Source organism: Sebastes umbrosus, chromosome 15, assembly GCF_015220745.1.
Source record: "Sebastes umbrosus isolate fSebUmb1 chromosome 15, fSebUmb1.pri, whole genome shotgun sequence".
Lineage (NCBI taxonomy): Eukaryota > Metazoa > Chordata > Actinopteri > Perciformes > Sebastidae > Sebastes > Sebastes umbrosus.
The window spans coordinates 7,616,449-7,633,673 of NC_051283.1; the positions used below are offsets into that span (position 1 = coordinate 7,616,449).

Below are 17,225 nucleotides of genomic sequence, written 5' to 3' on the forward strand. Positions count from 1 at the left end.
TTAATGTCGGTTAATGGTTAAACGGTTAAAATATTAACATCTCTAATTGACATGGTGACACTCTTGTTACTTATCAGCTGATACTGATATATCTGCAATAATCAGTCGATATATTGACCTGGCCAATTTATTGGTATAGCTCTACTCTAGATAATGACAATACACTTTAAGTGGTTATTGATTCAAGAATATAGAAATCCCACATCTTTGTGTAATAAGTTTGCCCGTCTATTGCTTTACACATTGTTTTGCTCCGTTCTGATAGTAATTGACTTCGTCTCACCTAAATGACGTCATCAGCGCGGCAGCGTTGTTAACGAACTGTCAGTGAGGGGTTTAGTTGCAGTCTCGTTTGTTGTGGCTGATACCGTTTTTTTCGCCATTCACCTATTCTACTTTTGTTTATTGCTGTGCGTAGAAGCTTAACGGTGAGTGAGTTGATATGTATAATTGCAAATCAGATATTAGTGTGATTATTTGGTAACTTTGCACATATTTATGACAGTAATGTCTCTAGCTTATGAGCCTCGTGGTGGCAGTATGCTAGCAGGGAATTGGTTATGATACATTTTGGTTTGTAATTACAGTCAATGTCTGCATATGTGTGTACAAAACTGTATTGTGTTTTGTTACATTAATATAATTTCCCTTGTTTGTATCATTGCTACAGACCACAGTAAAAATAAATCCACCTACCAGGAAAGTCTGTTTCCATGTTCTTTAATAACCTGGACACATATAGCCATACCTTGAGCCAACTCTAACAACCTGATACCCCGGAGACCCAAGCTCCTTTATAACATGGATGTTGACATCTGGCAGACAGCAGGTTGTTGCTATGGTATTGCTATGGCTATAGTAGCTGGATAACAATGTTCATACTGTAGTATTGCACCACCAAAGTTTGTGTCTCTTCTGCTTCACTAACTGTGTCTACATGTATGTTCAAGCAGACTAACTTGTTAAGAGATTCTCAGCTGTAGACTTGGGTTCAGGGTATATTTATTTTGCCTCCTGCAGATAAATGTAGAGCACAGAGTGGGAGGCCGTCTTTGTTTTGATTCGTCACTCTTTGCTGTGCCTGCAGGGGGTGCTATTTTACATGAATCTTACATAATCTACCTTGGAGCTGAAAAGGGGAATTTCTGGGGATTTCTTTCAGCGACAAAATATCAGCCCGGAGTGAAGGACTTATCCTCTGGAGAAGACAGTTTTTAATATTTAGCAGAAAATGTATTTTCCATTTTTCCGTCAGCAATCTTCTGTTTGGCATGCCGTACCTTCCTGGAGCTCAACGTATCCCTCAGTGTACTCTAAATAAGTAGGGTGCTTTTAGGGCGCTTCAAAGATTATTATTTTTTTGCGAGACTCTGAAGGTTCCAACAGGAACCCTCTGAGGCTGCTCTCCAGTTTTTTGAAGAATAGTTTGCCTCTCAGCTTACCTTTCCACTCACATTAACTTTTAGTACAGCCCCAAAGGCATTGGGAATACTTTATACATGTAAAGGCTTCTGTTTGTTTGTATGAGACTTCAGTCCCGAGCAGCCGCAGCTTCACAGCGATACATGCTGCACATAAACTACTTCTTCTGTTTTATGCCCTTGTCAGAAATCATATCCTTCCAAAATATGAACCGCAATGATGTTTACTGTGATTCTACATTACGAATCAGCCTGAAAAGGTGAGTGAACTAGATTCTGCAGATAAAACACTGGGTTAATTGGAGTTTACAGCACAGCCCCCGCCACTAGTATGCACAACACTTCACTCTAATATGCAGCCATGCACATACCACTGATCAATACGCAGTCATGGGCAAAAGGGAGCATTTGACAGGCTTTGATCACGGTGCAATACTTGTGATCATGCCTCGTGTGTGAAAATACAGGATCAAAACAGCGGTGTGTCTCTGTGTATCGTTAACGCTCGCCTTGTCACCAGCGGCGACAGGAATGTTTTGAGAGCTTGTGATGGATGTATACGCCGTTCATTAGTTATACACTCTGTATTAATGAGAACAAGTAGAAGCAATTTATTTTTTTTGGCCGAGTAAATTAATCAATTAGATTTTCGTTTCTCTTTCTCTGACATCAAAGATGAAGGGGTTGAATCTTGTTTCTTACTCTTGCCTCAACAGCCGACCTCTCTGTGTTGATTAACCATGATTAGCAGCACTTGATATGGATGTTTTTAATTACACCATCGGGCCTAAGCATCGGGGAATCATGTATTTTTAAGATGTTTTTTAAACTAAAATGTGTTATACAAGAAGCAAACTCCTTTACAGGTACACTTTAGGATATTGGTGAATAAATGCTACAACCAGGCCCAGTGCATGCATTTCTGTGGCAAAAAAACAATTATGCTGCGCCTCTATTTGCAACAATGACGGACTGGGACAGAAATGAATCCTGGGACTTTGAGATGGAGAGGCATTTTATGCAAGCGGCCGGAGGGAGCGAGATGAGAAATTTGGGACCGTAATTTTAACACTAAAGGCCTTTACACACCGGTAGCGTTCATTTTGCGCAATCGATTCACACGTCAATATATTTCTTCGAACTGTTCTTTGTCATGAGTTCTTTCACACAGAACCCGAATATTACAAAGCGGAAAAGCGGCGTAATTTTTTTTGGAACAAGGGTGATTTTCTGAGCTTTCGTACCGCGAATAAAGGCGTCAACCAATCACGTTGTGCGGAACCGGTTGAGTTGTGCCTATATTTATGAAACAACAACACAGAGGCTCCATAATTCGAACCATGATGGCAAACTATATTACTCCTTTCAACTTTGACAAAGAAAGCACAGACTTTTTCCATTCTTACCCTTCACAATAAAAGCCTTGGATATATAATATTCGCAGGCGAGTATTTTGCATTTTCTTTGTTTAACAGTTTTATGGTCTTATTTTTAATAATTGTTGTTCTTGTGAGGCACTTTGTGGTCTTGTTCTATGAGAGGTGCTATATCAAATAAACTTTACTTACAAATATGGCCAGACAAATAAGTTGATATTCTGCAAAAACCTGTGGTACTTTCACTTTTTTTTTGTCCAATGCCAACGTCTTTAACATTTCTAGAATATCTGTGCAAGGATATGGTATGGTTACGATTCTGGAAATTAGGGTTATTAAGGTAATTAGGGTTAGGCAACTAAAACACCCGATTAAGGAAAAGAACATGGCCACAGTTATTAAAAAAGGTGGACGAACTTTTGACAGTGGCCATGTGGGAAATCCAATCATGGAACTGCTCAGACTGCAAGACAGCCAACCCAAATATCTGATTTATGAGTTGGAATTGTTTATTATTTATACATTCAGCAACTTAAGAGTCAATCACGGAAAAGGGATTAATCAAACGTGGGGATTTTAAGATTTAGAGGAAGGGAAACCTGATGGTAGCAGAAGGGGCTGATAGATTAGAGGCTTTTATTTATTCACAATCACTATGCAAGGGAAATATGTAGCACTTTTCAGAGATCTACTCTATTTATACTGCAATAAAACAAATGAATGGCACTCTTTTCATTCAGTCGGCTTCATACATCCTCTACATGTCGATGCAGGACTGATTCCATCAAGTTCAACGTATTAATTGTCATAGTCATTATCATATATCGTGAAACAGCAACTCACCCTCAGGTCACGGTTCAATGAGAGGCCATGTTTCATGAGGGGGAGGTGAGAATATCAGCGCTGTGCAGTCAGGAAAAGCTCGACTGACTGGTGATTTCCACTTTGTTTATACTTTCATCTCATTCACTCTGGTGGATACTAAATATTACGTCTCCACAGGGTCTTTTGATGCATTCAGGAAGCAATGGGAGCAATAAAACAAGTTCATTCAAATGTGCAGATTCTGGAGTGAAATCGTGAGGATGGATACAGGAGATCACTATCCACTGGAGAAAGGGAAAAGCTCAATAATGGGGGTATTATCCCCTAAGCTGATTACTAGCCCCTATGAGATGGCTAGGCCTAATCTGACAAAGAAGATTGCGTGTGTTTACTTGGCTGATGAGAAAGTTATAGGTGTGATTCACATCTTTACTGGATCCAACAGTGGAGGAACGATTTTCCTTTTCTAAGCTCTCTGGTCATTTGATTACCTGGAGGTGAGGATCCGTCTGTTTCATTTCCTTCTTTTCTGCTGCTCAGCTTTGATAGTGTGACACAAGCTTCACGGACACATTTATCTGTTTGATCAATGAAAATAAAAACCACACAGTTTGAAAGGCGCTAGTTTGTGCTTCCATTTGTAAGAAATGAGATGAAGCCCGTCACGCTGTGAAGCTCAGTGGGTGAGTCCGGCACAAGGTGGAGGAACACCACCAGCTGCAAATTGAAATCTTCACTCACTGGATTCAGGTTTTATAGGGAGAACTGGACGTCCAGCAGTATTGTCCACACATTTATTCTCTCTCTCCCTCTCAACCAGACTGGTCGAGGCAGATGGCCGCCCACCCAGAGCCTGGTTCTGCACAAGGAGATTTTTCTTGCCACTGTCGTCCTAGTGTTGGCTCATGGGGGATTTCATGTTGGGTCTCTAAATTATAGAGTACGGTCAAGACCAGTGGGAGACCTCAGGATCTGAAAAGTGAAGCCAATGTGGAAGTGCCTTAAACTTGCATTCTTTCTAACAGCCAGCAGGGGGCGACTCCTCTGGTTGCAAAAAGAAGTCTAATTGTATAGAAGTCTATGAGAAAATGAGCCTACTTCACACTTGATTTATTACCTCAGTAAACATTGTAAACATGAGTTTATAGTCTCAATAGCTAGTTTCAAGTCTAAAAATGTTTTACTTCTGGTTGCAAAAAAACAAGATGGCGGCGGCCAAAATGCCGAACTTGAAGCTTCAAAACGGCAGTCCAAATCCAATGGGCGACGACACGGTGTCTACGTCCACTTCTTCTATACTCTATGGTCTAGTCCTGCTCTATATGAAAAGTGTCTCGAGATAACTTCTGTTATGATTTGATGCTATATAAAAATAAATTGAATTGAATCCAGCCTGTAAACCACCTGCATTAGCATGGGAATTTAGAAAGGTTGCATGATGCTAAACTTTTCACTCAACATGGACAAGAAAATGCCATTTCATAAGGTTCAGTAATATTCATTCCACACATGATTTTGATTAAAGGCCCAGACACACCAAACCTACATCAAAAAAATAAAGAGGCCATAAAAACTTAATGTTGCATCGCCTCACGTCACCTTTGTCTTGGCCAAAATGTTGCACTCGAACACACCGCAAAGACTACCAGCCAACGGCCAAATACCATGCATGTTCCGCGCCTGTGTGAGAGGAAATAACTCTCCCTACCAGCATGTAGGTAGTCTGTATTCGTCATTCAAAAAGGGAAACTGGAAGACAGAGGACGGCGGATATACAAGCCGTTGTTATGATATGTTCATGAAACAAAGCATTCCAGACGGCCACGTCATTGTGAAAATATACGTTTATTGGAACGATCAGATGAGATGGAGAGGAAAAATGAGCCCTATGTATGTGTATGTGACTTTACTCGTTTGCTCGCTTTCCTCACTTCCGTTTCTCTTCTCGTGCACTGATTCCTTTAAGCTCAACAGCCAAACTGAGTGATTTCTCTCACTGACGAGCTCCGCCGCCGATACAACATGCTGAATCGGCTAAAAAGCCGATGATGCAAGACACACCGCAAAAACTAGGGCTACAGACCCTCATCAATGGCCATTAAGGTGTAGGCTATTTCCCATGGAGAACCTAAATGCTCAGTGGCCAGAACAAACAAATAAAGGTGGTGTCAATTGTTTTTGGTGATTTGACTAATTGCAAATTTGTTACAGAATTTGCACCACTAAAGTACAATATCAACTAAGGAGAATCCTGCATTATTATCCAATGTTTTGGCTTTAATGTACTGAGTGATCCTGTGTCAAAATCTAAATAAAAAGCTCTAATATTTTAGATTATAGAGCGTTCACAGGGTGCATATTCCTAAATTCAGCTTTTAATCAAATTACCACAAAGTAATACTAATTAGGCAATTAGAAATTTTGTAAATTGGACATGCAACAAGTGCTATACTGGAATAATGGAGTAACTAATGGGAACAGTTTCAGGTTGGGGGGGTCAGTAGGGGCCCAACAGCCTGTCTTGGCATCCTGTGTAGAAACAGACTGAAGCTGTTGCTGCTGCTCTTTTCCTAATGCGCTGCTTTCACTGTACGCCAGCTGTGTAGACATTGTGTGACAGGTCGATCCGGCCATGTATTCACCAGTCTGCTGCTCTGAGGCTCTCTTTTTTTTATCAGAAACAGTCTTCCCTCACGTATCCCTGCTGCTTTTACTTTTACTGATAGAAATAATGCTGAGGATGGAAATGTACATTATCCTGAATTTAGCAAAATAATAGATAAACATGGAGGAAGCTTTTGAGAGTTTGCATTAACGGCAAAAAGAAAACAACAGGAAATTGACGCAGGAGCACATCATAAAACTGGGAGGCCTCTTCATAAAATAAGATAAGATTTACTTGATATAAGCCTGTTTCAAATCAAGACTTTGTTCTCTCTGAAGTCAGGTGAGGTGAAGGAAAAACATGGCAAACGATATTTGAGAATTTATAGTACTTCCCAATTATCTACCCTAAATATGCAACGATAAATCGATTAGTTGTCAACAATAAATTAATCAACAACTATTTTGCGATTAATTGGTTTGAAAAAAAAAAAAAAAGGTCAAAATTCTCTGATTCCAGCTTTTAAAATGTAAATATTTTCTGGTTTCTTTACTCCTCTAGGAAAGTAAACTAAATATCTTTGAGTTGCGGACAAAACAAGACATTTGAGGACGTCATCTTGGGCTTTTGGGAAACACTGATCAACATTTTTCACCATTTTCTGACGTTTTTTATAAACCAAACAACTAATCGATTAATCGAGAAAATAATCAACGATGAATATAATCGTTAGTTGCAGCCGTAATCTACCCCAAAACTATACATTATTATATTTAAAATAAATAATACCACAATGACTTTATTTTTTTAGGTATACGGTAATGAGAAACCTTTTTACAGGTTCATCTTATTCATCCAGGTAGCCCACAGTACCCCATAGAGAACGTCTATATCCTTCATCATCTTTTCTCTCCTTTTATCTACATTTTTTTACTGGTATTCATTAGTATTTTATGGTACATCTTTGAAGAACCACTGTAATTTGTGGTTCTTAATATAATCCGTTGGTCCTAAATACTTTAATTAAAACTCATACATCTTAAATATGCTATTATTTAACAGGCTGAGATTAAAAGAGGGAAATAAGACGATTTCCATGTCCGTTAAACACAGCCCGAAACACGATGAAGACTGTAACCACAGACTGGAGGTGATACAGCAGCAGGACCTCGCCAAGATCAGGAGGTTCCTCTGAGATGAATGACTGTGCAGAAGGCAGCTCATCGGGGAAGCAAAGAGGCCAGCAGCAATATTAACAACCGCAGTACGCAGCCTACTGTGAGCTGGAGTCTTCCCGCTCTGTGGATATAAAAGCTCATTTGCATGTTTGCAGGGCTTCTGGGCTGTGCGGTCAGGTGGCAAGACAGACACCACTTTCACCCTAAAAATAAAATACAGTTCATCTTAATTATGCAAGAAGGTGCACTCTGTGTTTTGAAATGAAGGGGAAAAGCGTCTTATAGGGTCGGACAAGTTTGGACTTCTTGGTCGTAATTGTGAAAGATTTGATATGGAGCCAATATTGCGATTCAAATCGTGATTATTTTCTATATTGTACTATATTATTACACAACTATTATTAAATTAAACCCCATGTATATATTTGTAGTTTACATAGTATTAAATAAGATACATTTTGTAGCAAGCAAAATTCATTCTTTGTCTACTTACCATAAAAAAACAATGCTTTAGGGATTCAGTTAGTCAAAGAAAAGTCCACTTTTAAGTAAACTTGACTAGTTTTCTATGAAAAAAGATTGACAACTAGTCTACATGTGTTAGATATTACATTAGTGATATACCATTGCTCAATAATATTCAAATATAGCAATAACATTCAAAAGCGGTGTTATATATTTATTGATAACGGCTTCATAGTTGGCCAGTTATGCTAATAAGTTGCTGCTTCACACAGTGTTAAAAGGTTAAAATGAAATTATGTCCTTAAAGCAAAATTCCTGAATTTTGGGAAATACACTTATTCGCTTTTTTGCCGAGAGTCAGATGAGAAAATTGATACCGCTCTTTGGTCTGTATATGGTAAATATGAAGCTACAGCCAGCTGCCAGCTAGCTTAGCTTAGCATAAAGACTGGAAACTGAGTGAAACAGCTAGCTTGGCTCTGTCCAAAGGTAACAGAATCTGCCTCCCAGCACCTCTAAAGCTCACTAATGAACATGTTAATTAAAAAGGACACATGGTGGTTTTATGGGAGGTTATGTTGCCAGACTCTTTCTTTTACAGACAACAGCCAAGAGACATTTTTGTTGGTTTGCCAACTCACATAATTAATCAGAATCAGAATCAGATTTATTGGCCAGGTATGAGTACACATACCAGGAATCTGACTCTGGATATTTTTGCTCTCTCTCTTTACTCTCAGGCTCAGAAATATAAATGCAGCTAAAAAAACAAGGACAACAAAGCTGAACAAAAGTAAAGAAAGAAGAAACATGAAGTATATATATTTAAACAATACAACACGGAACAACAACATACAATATCTATAAGTCAGGCGGTTTCTATAAATTGTTAACAATAATACAGTAGTGCAATGGTGCAGTAGCAGTACCTACAGTACTACTTTACTACAGCTGAGTAAATTTACAGGTGACAGTTGCCATTATCGGCGCTGAAATCAACAGTCACGGATTAAAGGAACAGTTTGTAGCATTTAGGGGGATCTATTGGCAGAAATGGAATATAATATTAATAAGTATGTTTTCCTTAGCTTAAAATGAGCTGTTTATATCTATATATCTCTTCACGGAGTCTGCCATGTTGCTCCACAATGTTTCTACAGTAGCCCAGAACGGACAAACCAAACACTGTTAACTTTTCCTGCTTGGGCCGGAGTCCATAACGTTATTCACTCCCGTCGCCGCCGCCGCTCTCTCTCTCTTGCTTCACCACTCACTTCCCACATACACACACACTCTATGCACTCTAGAGGGCCATTCATTTTTTCGCGTCGGCGACTGTAGCAATCCTATACACGCTTGACACATGGGAGAAGTTGTAATCTACAACCTCACTGCTAGATATCACCAGATCCTACACACTGTTCCTTTAAAAGTTTCATTTGCTGCAGGTTGTTGGGACACTATAGCTTGTTAATTATGTAAATCCAGATTAAAATAGCTGCTTTTCAAATATTGCACTCTTTCAAATCCAGATGTTGATATAAATACAATTTATTTTTCAGCCCTATAGGGCTTGTATTCTTCCATGAAGCTACAGTATGAATAATGAAGAAATGTTAAAACAAGGACACACAATGCCATATACACCAATCACCCTGCACAGTTCAGCAGTGTTGCCAGGAGGAGCTGACCCTGGTTCAGTGTGTCATGTAGACATTTCAATGCCCCCGTATTTGTTTGGGACATAAGGACACACTCACGGAAAAGTGGCTGAATAAATGGATGGCCAAATAAATTAATTATTATATGCAGAGCTAGATATTCTATAAAAGTAGTGGCATTCTTTGAGTGTGCTGGTGCAGTATCATGCTTCAAGGCTGGACGGGGGCTTTGGTCAGCGTAGAGGAAAAGATAAATTGCTCCAAATACCAAGATATTTTTTGTGGAAAAATCCACTGCCCTCTGGAACAAAAACACAACGCTCAAGTCAAAGAAGAATTCCATCTTTCAACTTGACAGCAACCCAAAGCGCACGGCCAAATCAACCACCAGCTGAGACAAAAGGAAGATCTTTACCCTGGACTTTTACTTTGGTACAAACTCTGTGGATTGATCCAAAGAGAAGTGTGACTGAGCATATAGAAACCACTTTCTGTCTGAAGAGAGGAATGGCTAGAAACTTTTTACAAAAAGGTCACGGTTGTTATCGAAAAGTGCTTTCGTTTTCCATTTTTAATACATTGTCAGAAATTAGCCGCATGTCATTTTTACCTTTAGCTCATTATTTCGGCATATCCGAATGAAAATGGAAAAAAAATCAAGTTTGATTTAATAGGTTTTCATTCCAGCCTTCAAGGCAATAAAAAGTTGAGAATTAGACGGAGCCTGTAGACTTCTGATATCCATGGTGTATCCACACTGAGGCCAGCCAGATGTACTTCCAATGCTGATTACAGAATTACTGAAGACAGTAATTATTCATAACCATTATAGAAGCCAACTAGCACGTGTGCGGTGCTCTGATGAAGACACGTTCTGATGTCTTTCAAGGTTTTTTTAGCAGCGACTGCACGGAAACATTGTTCAGTTAATTAAAACGTTTACAGTAAGTAGTTCAGAGCAATGATTAATTCTCAGTATTATAAGGAATAATCAATGTGAATGTATTTAAGATACATGTAGAGGTAGAGCTTCACAGAACAGTTCAACACTTTGGAAATGTGTTTATTTCTGACAGTGAAATGAGAAAATCAGTATCAGTCTCATTTCCGTGCATAAAAAGCAGCTATAATCAATATTTTTTAGGGCTGTCATCGACCAAAGAAATTCTTAGTCAACTAACACTACGATTTTGTCAACTTATCAATTAGTTGATTTAACCAACACATCTGTAAAACTGAGTTTCTCCACAAATAATCACACAAAAGCACTTTAAATCTTGTGTTTACCAGAGATGTGCTCAGACGTTTCTAGGTCATTAGAGCATAACAAAGCATAAAAAATGACTAACCTTAATCGACTAAGACCAAAAAGACCGATTAGTCGACTAATGGACTAAGAGGGGGCAGTCCTACTATTTTTATTTTTATATTAACAATGGATCACATGATTACAGTTCACTTCAGCTCCACAGAGCATTTTAGCATCTTTCAGCTCACTGTTTTGGTTTTAAGGCTCGCAGATTCACTGTTTTGGTTCACTCTCATCAGTTAAGAAGTTAAGGGAATACACTTAGCAACACCTATAAAGTTAATTAACTCAATGTCTTTTGTTTGTTTAATCTGTACACACAGAAACATGAAAAACAACAGTTTGTGATTTTAGGAGGAGTAATGTTTTGGAGTTATTTAAGTACATCTGCTCAGGACTGCTGTGCAACATCTCCAGCTGTAGTGCATGTTGCTTGGTACAATCAGTAAGCAAAGGTTTTGTTTTTGGTCGCAGTACAAACACAACGTATCCTCATACAATGGTTCGTATGATGTCTTACGAAATCTTGTAAACGTGTTTTCCTACAAATGTCCAGCTACACAAGCGATCAGTGTGCCTGCGCAAGCCCCTGTGGTGAAACAAAACTACTTGGTGAGGTTTAGGAAAAAATCGTGGTTTGGGTTAAAATAACTACGGAAGTGGCGTTAATTAAGTATGGAATTTACGTGAGAAATAAGTCAACATTGACCTCTGGTTTCACATAGGAAACGAACAGCGCTTTCCTCTGTAACCCATCCACCCTGACACGGACTTAATTCCTCTTTATACTACGTCGCCTGTCGTGGCTCACGATTACGTGGATTACATACAAATTGATTATGTGGGATTTACTGTTTACGTATTATAGTGCATTACGTTTTGTAGGTATAGCTACCTAACCTACCAAACCTGGCTTGCTGTGACTCCAAGACTTCAGAAAGCTGTCTGGCTCCAGCTTCGTACTTGCACAATTGATATTGATCTTCTCATCTCACTCAAAACAAATAAGTAGTTCAGAAATTGTGACGAATGAAATTATTCCTTGAACTGGTAAGTGGATTTAGATGTCTGGATTTGGATTTTTTAATTTCCTCCCCAAAACTACAGATAAAAAACCGGCACAGTTGAAAGCAACGTTTACCTCACTCGTAAAAAAAAAGAGAGAAAAAAAACAGTTTTTATTTGACAAGCAATAACGGCCTCTTTCTCACTCCCCTCCTGCTTGTATGAAAATAAGCAGCTCATTATGTGGCTGAATCTCAAATTCGGCTTGTCTCAGGTATTCTAAGAGCCCCGACAGTTAAGCAAAAGTGGAGTATTTACATTTCTCCCGCTCATTATTCCTGGAATGACCTCCAGAGCAGCATTAAGCTACACTCTGTAACTCCGTGGGTCCAGTCAAGGAGAAGTCCTCTTCACAGAGCGCAGCTCCTGTTTTCCATAGTATGTTTAATTAATGAACTGTTATTAACGATGGTAGCGGCGGAGCATTAGGGAAAGTAATGATTCTACTGTCAGTAATTACAGCAGTGATAGGACTGTTTATTATGATTAGTCTGTATGAGGTAGTCATTTCTGTTGTTCTGCGTGGCCTGTCTATTATTCTATATTTTTCTTAATTGTCAGGTTATTACTTATTGTTGCTGCTGCTGACTGAACATGGGCCGTATATGCTGATAATGAGTCATGTTCTCTTGGGTCTATCTATACTGTATATACTGTATATGTAGGTTGAAATCAGACAATGCACGCTGCCAAAGCTCTGGGCCTGAACACAACAGTTCCTGGAAAAAATAAACGGCAACAACAACAAATCACACAGATCCAGATCATCCTCGGCTCTGTTGTACAACATAGTGCCTAAGGCTGCCAAGACAACACAGATACAAAGCCTTTTAAAGCACTTCTATCGGCTCTACGCATCAAGATATAGTGCATTGTTTAAATCCGCTTTACATTTCCAATTCCCATTGTGATCGGAGAACAAAGGGACGACACATTTGGGAATTAGCGTGAACTTTAGATGCTGGAGCGGCAAGACAAAACAACCCCATTGACTTTGTGGTGGGAAAAGACAAAAGGTCTTTTGTCCTCCAGAGCACAGCGATGCATGGCACATTTTATAATAGGTTTGTTTGTGCCATGCACGGAGCGCACACCTGTCTGGCCTTTTTAAAAAAAGAACAGGACGTTATGATTCCCGCGGTCTTGGACGAGTTATTCCAGATTTATGAGGGTCATGGGTGAATTTTCTCCTGTCACGGAGAGACACAACACGACCCTCAATCATGTACGAGTAGAAGAATCTCACACTATTCAGGTTGAGTTTCAGCTGCACTCTCTTTTGATTGAATCACTGCCTTTTCTGCAGCTCGGTGTTACAATCGCACTGGATAAAAGACTTAAAGTGGATTCTGTTTTAGAGAGAAAATCTTTCGTGGCTTGAATCGATTTTAACATTCACGTCTCTCCGTGAATGGCAAAATAGGCTCGACATGATTGTGCCATCATCCTTAATTTACCTTGTATAGACAGGTGCTGAAACAAACACTAAAAGCTTTTCTGATACTGGCCTTAACTTGTTTTTTTTTTCCACAAAACACAGGTAAACCGAGGCTGTGTTGATGTGCTGCCACCTCACATCCCCGGCGGGATTAGAAATCTGAAACAAAGACGTGTGATGTATGATGACGCGTGTATCAAAATATTACACTAATTTCTCTGAAGACAAGACTTGGCTACTGAGCGTGAAATAACCTTTAAAGCCCCCCTCCAGCCAGTTTGACTTCCTGTTTTCCGTTAGTTAATAGTCAGACGTAATTCATTACCATGGAGACCAGATTGCTTCTCTTTTCAACCCAGTTTAGATGAAACCAGTTTAGATGAATTTACTGTTTATCAGACCACAAATGAGACAAGAATTATCTCAACACACCGACTCTCTCTCACTCACTCTCTTCTTTACGTCTCCTTCTAGCGAGGCGGCCATCTGGCTGCTGCTGCACCGAGGAGCTGCGCCGCCGCACGCCGGCCACAGCGCACCGGAGGACGGATAGACATGTTGCTAAAGTCTGCCGTTTGAAATGCAGTTTCAGGACGTTTTGGGGGTGCACCGTGCACCAGCACCGGCCGCTCTCGCCTTGTGTGCACTGTGATTCGTTTATTTGTTTATTACTCTAACACGACTTTTCTGTTGTTTTCTTTTCAGCTGTAAGTTGTGCGCTCCCCGTCGTCCGGACCTGTTAGGGTCTGGCAAACCTCCAAAACGGCATCAGCTGCTTTCTGTTAATTTATCTCCAGGAGGAGGAGACGTAAAGAAGGAGTAAAGAAGAGAGCGAGTGAGAAAGACAGCTATTGTGAAAATAAACACACTAAACTAAGGTGGAGGAAATGAAAACCCTCAGTTAGCTAATGCAACAAGTTGAGCTAGTTAACTACACCCTACTAGCTAATTAGAAAGACAAACTCACAGACAGATAAACAGATTTATTGGTTTGCTGCTCAGATGCAGACGGGCATGAGTGCGCCTGCACAAGCTTGGAGGATGACGTATGAGCTGCAGCTTCTAGTATAGTCATACGTCATCTTCCCATTTTACCAACAACCTTCTTTTTTTTTTACTTTGAGCACGAAATTAAGGTATTGGTCAAAAATATTTTGGCAAACTTGGCTAAGGAAATGACTCTTATAAATATGAAATATCATAGAAATGGCAGAATACACTGGATGGGGGGCTTTAACTGCTGTTTTGCAGCTCCACCATTTCAGCTAAGTTGGCCGGCAACCTTTCAGTCTTTCTTCTTCTCTTTTCCTCCTCGCTCTCTCCCTCTCCGCTGTCAGTCTTCTTTTAAAAGGCCGTGCTCACATAATGCCGAAGCCGACGGTTTTGCTGCGAGCACCTGGCGAGTTAAAGGCTAGGCCAGGTGGTACACAGCTTTGACTGCCAATTAGAGCGGTGACCATGTGAGAGCCGCTCGAGATAACTTCTAATTAACAATGGACCTCCGAGGCATAACAATTAGCCTTTCCTTCAAATAAACCCACATGTCAAACCTACAGACAAAATCTTTTCTTTCTTTTTTTACCTTTTCAGTTGGCAAACTGCTGAGGACAAGCAAAGCAACTAAAGACACATGCAGAAAGGAACACTAATCTTGAGAGGAAGCCTTTTAGAGTGGGAGCATAGCATACATATTGTATAGGTGAGTGAGTCTCTATATAGAATGAAGACGTTTCTCCTGACAAGGTCGTAGATGCTGCCGGCCTGTCAACATGAGTATAAGGAATATAAAAGATTCAGAAGGCGCTTTACGTCCATGATGACTGAGTGAGTGATGCACACTCTCTCCGCCTAACTGATTGGACCAGAAAACGATCAGGACAGCGAGTGTTGCTCAGTCAACAAAATGATGAAAGTCAAGGACGGCGCACGTGTCCGTCAAAATGGAGACAAAACGAGGAAAAACTCCCGAGGATGTTGCGATATGGAGATGTATGGTTATGTAGCCGAGCTGGCCATCAGAAGGAAGGAACATCTGCTGCACACTACAGTATGGTTTTACATAATGCATCCGGCACCAGCTGTGGATTCCCTTCCTCCGCTCCTCCAAAGGCACCTGCCAATAAGCCATTATCAAGCAAGCAGTCGCAGATAAAAGCCACACAGTAATTTGACGAGCCTAATTGCGAGAGTGATGTGTAGTCTCGGTGATTGCGCTGGGGAAAGACAGCAATCACAGGACGACTGTCTTTGTTGCGGAGGCGGTCGTGTTTAAATAGTCATTTTGCAATCATCCTCCGATAACCTCGCAGCCCAAGATACAATGAGATGTTTTGTAGATGTTCGTACACGAAGTAAAAGCCATGCATTCTCCATGTGTGCCCAGAGTATATATAAGAAGTCTGCTCATGCTTGAGTGAAAAAAAAAAAAGAATGGTGCTGAGGTGTTTCTTGGAAAATAGCCAGGACTGTTAAGTGGAAACAGAGGGCAAATCAAAAAGCCAGGGAGAAGTCCAAGGGGAATACTGTGAAGGAGTAAGACAGCCTGTGACGGAGCCGAGAGGCCTGAACAAAAAAAGACACTAAGTATTAGTGAAATCTACTTGTACATGCTGCAGACACATGCAGACCACCACCCGGGGGACTGGAAACATTTCTCCGGCTGCTACTGCGGTCTTTGGTCCCCAGACCTCGTCGTAAAAGCCGTGTACTTAAAGGGTCTGATTGGGTCTGCGGCGAGCCACGGGGATTCCTCTGTCTGGAGCTGAAATGCCAGAGCTGAATAACTGATTACAGTTAAAGCCTGCGCTGACAGACCTGACGCCACGCACAGCAAACTATACAGACGAGGGGAAATACCTCGCAGGGAGAAAAAAAAAACGAGAAGTTGGATCGTTAGAGAAACTTGCACAAACTTTAAAAAGGCGCGTTGGGCGCCCTCGTGGAACGCTATACGTTCCCGTTCGCCGTGGCGTGCTTTCAAGTGGAAACAGCAGCACGACTGCGAGTGCAGTTTCATCAGACTTTTTGCTTGCAGCGTGTCCTTCATCTGGCTGGCAGCTGGTGAGAGTTGCCATGATTCATGGTGACTCATTGCTTCTTCCATGCATGCTCTATTGTTAAAAAGAGCCCACAGAGGACCTCCTTCCTTTCAGAGGAATCACACAGATCTCTTAAATTACAATATACACACAGATGAGAGAGCATTCACTGAAGACTGAAGTGCACATTATCAGGATGATGCACATTTCTCTCAAAATAGCTCCTCTCTCTTTTATGGAGTCACCAAATGGCAATTGCTTATGGCAACTACAATTTCCAGATGTAATTGGGTTCCTTGATAATGGGAGCCATCGGAGCACCTCGTCTCCCTCCTCTCTAAATGCTGCAGCCCGGTCCCCCCCAAGGTCACACCATCCAATCTGACTGGAGACGTGATGAGCTAATGTATTCCACTTGCTTATTATTTATAATGGCTAGGCGAGCTTTCAGTGGGAAAATTAACCAGCGCGTCGCAGACACCTTCATTAGCAAAATGAGGTGACATCTCATGCAAAAATACACAACAGAGGGGGGATCATTTCCAAAACCCATAACCCATAAACCTAGAGTTTACACACACTGGGAAATTAACAGCGACAATGAAACACAGAGTGATTAATGTTTACAGCAAATTAAAGGGTTTCTGTGACAGGAAAGTGTTGTTTTACTTAATGAGGATGCTTCCAGGAGGACACCATAACACACCTCTACTAAATGTGTGCAGCACACAGATATCTCTCCTCTGCACATCCGCTGTATGTTCAACAGTTGCTCACAGTGCATGGTATATATACAGTCTTTTTGAAGTCAGAAAGCTGAGCAGTGCATGAGTTAGCCAGCAGC

General features: G+C 40.6%; 1 protein-coding gene across 1 annotated transcript in view; it reads right to left on the reverse strand.

The window, feature by feature from the left end:
- The window catches only part of LOC119503262 (CMP-N-acetylneuraminate-beta-galactosamide-alpha-2,3-sialyltransferase 1-like), a 78,277-nt gene that overhangs the window by 60,072 nt on the left and 980 nt on the right, over nt 1–17,225 (reverse strand). The gene's annotated exons all lie outside the window — the stretch shown is intronic.